Consider the following 6,000-nt stretch of genomic DNA (forward strand, 5'->3'; position numbering starts at 1 on the left):
TTACACTGGTCAGAACCAACATGGTAGCTAGCTATGTCTAGTTGGATGATGATATATTGTGTGAGTTATAAGCAAGCCCCTCTAATTTCTACTAACCTTAATTAAAATGGGAACGTTTTCTGGTGGTTTGTTCCAAAGGAGAAATGCAACAAATTCTATTCCTTATTAATTAAAGAAAAATGGCAACAGACACTGCCTTAGATCAGGATCCCAGGAGCAGAACCTGAGGTGGGGAATTTTCAGTGCAGATAATTTAGTAAGAGAATGCTCCCAGGAGAAACCTGTGAAGTGTGAAGGAAGCAGAGGTGGCAGGGGAAGGATCTAAGCAAAGATGTGGATTCAGGAGAAGGCCAGCCTCAGCCTGATGCCATAGAGAGTGTTGGAATGTGAGTTTTTGTGAGGGTTTGTTTTGCACCCTACCATTGAGTCGTTGGCCATGGGCTTCCCTTCTTGGGGGATATAATCTTCCAGGTGGGACCCTGTGATATACAGGAAATCCTCCAGAGCAGGGTGCACCTGTGAGCAGTTAACATCCACAGCCATGGGGGCTGGGTGTGCTGGCTGGGTGAAGGGAATCTGGAAGGGGAATCAACCATCATCTGCTACAGATATAATTTCTTTTATTATTTTAAGTATATAAACCCAGTAGAAGCAGCTCCTGAATACATAAACTGTTTGTTGTGGAACAAATGAATGTTTAATATTGTGTGCCTGTCTCTCGCTAATTGTCTCTCCCTAATTGGAAGTTAAGCTCCATAAGGGCAGGTCTTGTTCTCATTAGTTTGCAGATGATTCCTTGGTTCCTAGAATAGTCACAGACACATAGTAGGTATTTGTTGAATAACATCTATGGAGTGAATGAGTGAGACAGATCCAGAACTCTCATCTCCTGAATTTTGTAGAATTGCTTTGTAGGGAATTGGTACTCCTGCGAGTCAGAACCACATCTGACTGCTTGTACAGTGGCTGACCCAAATAGGGACATTTTTTCTCACAAATACAAGAAATCTGGAGTGGGACAAATCCAGGTATGGGAGGACACTTGGCTTTATTATTTATAATCCAGGAGCCTTCTTTCCTTTGGCTTTACCATCCTTTGCATGTGACTTTTATCCTCATGTATGACACAGTCACAGGATGGTCCTTCCATCTCAGTCTGGATTCCATTCTGACGTGTGTGTGGGGGCGGGGGGGGGGGGGAGGGGGGGAAGGGGGGACGGGGGAGATGAAAAGGGAAGGAGCAGGAAGCAGCAGCCCCTGTATCAGGAAAACAGAAACATTTCCAGAAATCTCTAGCAGATTTCCATGTGGATGTCCTTGTCCAGAACTGTGTCATCTGCCCAATCCTGAATGCAAGGGAGTCTGGGACTAGGAGCAGACTGGCTGGTGACATTGCCACACAGGACAAAATTGGGATGGTATTAGGAAGGAAGAAGGGGATAACGGGTGTCTGCCACTGTAGCAAAACTACACTAAGCCTATGGGTGTGTGAACACAAATACCCAATAGCAAAGAAGGCAACATTCAAATAAAAATGGAAAATAATTTTAAAAACTCAAAATCCCTTCTTTCCTCTTTTTCTGCTTTTCTATCTTTTTATTATGACTTTCTTAGCAACCAGAGGTGAAGTTGTCCCCAAAGTCAGTAGGCAGGAAATACTTTAAACATGTTTCAAAACAGATCAAAATGAAGCTGTAACTAAGGCACTTGCCTACAGCCTTTTTTTTCCAACAAAATTCTTGTACCACTGTTTATTTTCATCCTAGTGGCCTGGTATTCCATCTGTACACTAGTGAGTGTGTAGGATGGTCATCTTTTAAATTCTTTTTCTTTACAGTAGGAAATTCAGACTCTTGCAATGTTTCTGCTAGTGTTGTCGTTACTATAGGAGACTCCTAGCTGCTATCGTGCTTTATAGCGAGTCTTGGGTTTCTCCATGGAGAAGGTTTTATTATTTCCAGACTCTTATTGAACCCATTATGAGGCCATCGAGACAGGATGAGAAATAAAAATGACTACTTTGTGCACTGGGCTGTTATTCCTGGATCTTTACAATTGAAGTGGAGAAAGAAAACACCTCCGAAAAAATAATTTAAGAGGCATGGCTGGTTGGTTGTCTCAGATTTGATCCCAGGAGTCCTGTAGTTCATGCACAAATATGAAAAGGACCACATAAGTACATTTTAGTGACATTTTTTAGTTACAAATCTCCCGGTGAAAAATCACCTTTCCCATTAAGGTCATCTGGGTGCACAATTTAAGGGTTGGCCTTTCTATTAAAGTGCCTTTGCTCCAAGAGTTCTGAATTTCCATTTACAGAGGAGTTCTTTCTCTGAGTGGTTGATCATGCTGGGTTTGAAGTGGTGTGTTGGTATTTTTGTGCCTTTGTGTTCCCCATTCATAAAATTGGCTGTAATTTTGGTTGTATTGATGAGGAGGCACCGAGTCAAATATCCTGGCCCCAAGAGGGTAAGACACCATTTCTGCAAGTAGATTTGTTAGCTAAGTTCATCAGAAGGGTGTAACAGTTCCTTCCAAAGAATAAGACTCTTACCTAGTATTGCTAATTGGCCAGATATTGTTATCGTTGTTTGTTACAGCTTGTCTAATGCAATATCATATATTATTATCCAAGTGAGCTTCCCCTGGTGATGTTAACTTGTTATACACCCACATAAAATACGTTATTCTCTAGTTTTCTTATTAGATTTACTAACATGCCATTATTGTACCATTAACATTTAACAGCCTAGGAAGAGGAAAGAACATGCTATATTATACAACTCTTGGCAAAGCCAACACTGATGTAGAGAAGTCATTAAGCTTCGGGAAGTTTTTACCTTCTTGTACCCAATTTCTTATCATTAATATACGGTTTGTATTCCTCCCAGGCCCCCTGATTTTGTAAAGGAAATAGAAGGAGAGAAAGGGGGAGGGGAGCCAGGAAGAGACACAAATAAGACAGCCATTTCTAGTGCCTGCACTTACATCAGTGATTAATCAAACTAATGGGGAGTTCTAATTCGGTGCTTTGCTACCCTTAAGCCCTGTAATTGCGGTGTCTCTGAACCCAAAGGAAACACGTTGTGCTCTGCATGCCCAGGCGCATAGCTTTTAAATCTTCATAACTCTGTAATTACTACAGTGCTTTCCTTCAAATTTGGCTCAATTTCACTTCCTTAATGAGCACCACAATCTTGATAAAGTTTGAAGTTTGCTGCCTCTGCTCTTCACAAGGACTCAACCCCAGACTGATAATGTGAGTTGTAGATTTTACTCCCTCAGGTTTCTCTCCAAAAGAGCTGATTTATTATAGGACCACCACAGTCAAAAGCACTTCCTCTGGGTCACGGCCAGCACTGGGTGTTTTCATCACAGAAGCGTGCTTGGGGAGGAAATTCTGAACAGTTAAAAAGTGGGGGGAGCTTATGAACCCCTGGAGAATGGTTGTTTAGCTTTATTAGCACCCTGTGCCCTAGAGACTGTGGTTCATCATACCTAATTGAAGACTTTTCTTCATAGGAAATATATTAAAAATCTTCCACTTCCTCTTTATAAACTGAGCCCTGCCAAAGAGTGAAAATTCTAAATCAGCTATTTTTTAAAAGAAAAAAAACCCACATAATTTCCACATTTTTTCTCCTACCCCTGGTTTTCAGGGTTTTTAAAAGACTTGTTGGGAAGGCCATTTAGTGATTACAGTCAAAAGTTCATTTTCTCTTGCAGCTGGTTGGAGGGTGTCTTAATTTTAGCCACTCTGTTTTGTTTTTAACCGTGTAGTGATGCTTTGTCTTGGCTTTGGTCTTTCGGTTTCTAACCTGTGAGAACCAGCGCGGAAGTTTGTGTTGTCTTTAGAATCGCTGCTCCAGTCTGTGTTCCCCCCAGACAGTGTTAATCGCTCTGGGATTCTGAATAGCACTTAATTCTTATCTCTATTATAGCTTGCCTGGCGTTGCACTACAATTATTTGTTTACGTGTCTGTCTTCCCACCCTTTGAGAGCAATGTTTATGTCTTCTTTCCTCTTATATCTCTGGCATCTCACAGAGGCCTGAGCACCCAATAGATGTTTGCACTCAGTAAACGGAAGCATCCGGTGAATGTTTGTTACATCACCAAAGGAACGAATAAGTGAATGAAACTCCATTGTTGTTTGCTATCGCCATCTGCTTTAATTCTGTCAGTTATTTTGAGTTACGTATTTGCAGTTCTGACTAAATCCAGATTTGGCATGTTTAAAATTATATTCAATTGTAAAATGTGAGGCTAGGATTTTTGAAGATTAGAAAGAAGTAAGAATTCCTCCCACAGGAAACAATATGAGTAATCAACAGTTCTCTGCACAGGAAGATAAAAAGGCTGGTTGGAATAGCCTTTGTATTCACAGTCTTTGGCATTTTGGGAAAACCATTTTAATAGCATTATTTTTTTCTGCTCATGTTTTGCTATCAATAAAATGCAGAGAGAAACTCCTGTCCTTCACACTTGATAGACTAAATGAAGATTTTTAAGGAAGAAAAGCACAAGCTGAAACAAGGGAAAACCTTCAGTGGTGGTATATAGTCTTTTTTCTCCCTCGAAACTATACACATGGTTGTTATCAATATATGTGTAAATATATTTATGTGTATGGTGGATTAATATTTTGAAGTATTAATAAATACGTTTCTCTCCCAGTGTTTCGTGGGAATACCTGCACACAAAGCCACATTCAAGGTTCCCGAACTGGAAGTTGGACCTTAGAGTTGCAAAAAGTAAGCTATGAAGGCTTATGGAAGAAAAGTAAGCTATGAAGGCTTCCACACATATGGAAGAATGCATGCTTCCTCATTCAAGATAGCATACAACCATGGGCTGTGAGCTTCCTCCCATGAGCCAGCAAAACTAAAGGAAAGAGGGATTTGGGGACTCTCAGAGCTCAGCAACTAACATTAAACTTGGGGAAACCTCTTGGAGAGCCTGACGATGGTGGCCTCCTGGTGTAGGGGAGAGAGGAGTGAGTAACAGCTTTCTGTGATCCTTCAGTCAGCTATGTGTATGAGCTCTTTTCATACGTTTTAAGGCTCTCTGAAGTTTATCCCTTATTTTTCCCTTAAGGTGTTGTTCTGTACTGTAACTTTATTCGTAAGTGCAGTTTAAGTGTAGGATAGCCATGAGCTCCAAAAAGTTTTCTGCTTCATTGTGAACCACATGACTCTCCAGCAATTTCCCAAGAATGACAACCTCACCCTCCTCCTCCACTCCTCACCACCCGGTTTCAAATCTGCTCTTCTTCCTTCACAAGATATTGTAACATTGCATTTTATGTACAAACTATATTTATTTACTTTCAAATTGTAGCCCTTCACTGATGTAAACTTGCTATATTTTTCTATCTGTGAAATGGTTTAAGTAACTTAGGTTGGGATGGAATGCTCATAATTTTTTCCAATAAAATTAATGGAAATATTTTTATTTAGCAGGATTTTACTTAGTGGCAGGGCTTTTTAGGAGTAGATTACATCGATTAAATGAGGACTGGTGCAATTAGGTGGAGGAAAAGACACTTCAGTCACTATAATTCAATGATTATGCTAACGTGCCCCATGTATCTCCTGGCATTTCTTAGCCAAAAGAAATATTTTCAAGTGTAAATAATGGTAGGATATTTGAATCAGAACATTTTTAGTGAGGAGTGTTTTAGGAATCTCTGCTTTGCAGCTTGTGAGGTTCTATAGGAAGCCTGACTAGGGTTCCGTGGAGGCATGAGGACAGCCAGGTTGAGGACAGTGGTGCCTCACGGCGCTCTCAATGCCAATCTTCGTTCAGCAAAGCCCTTCTTCCTTCTGTGCTGGAGCAGGCAAGAATGTAACTGTGGGGCGTGGTGACACAGGATATTTCGTTCATTTTACAATGGCATACAGTTTATACTGACCAAACATTTGAATTTATGAGCAAATTGTGCTGGCCTTTGAGCTGCATGAATGACTGCTGGGAATTCGGCGATGGGGTCATTTAAAAA

This window comes from Macaca fascicularis, chromosome X, assembly GCF_037993035.2.
Source record: "Macaca fascicularis isolate 582-1 chromosome X, T2T-MFA8v1.1".
NCBI classification, from domain to species: Eukaryota; Metazoa; Chordata; class Mammalia; order Primates; family Cercopithecidae; genus Macaca; species Macaca fascicularis.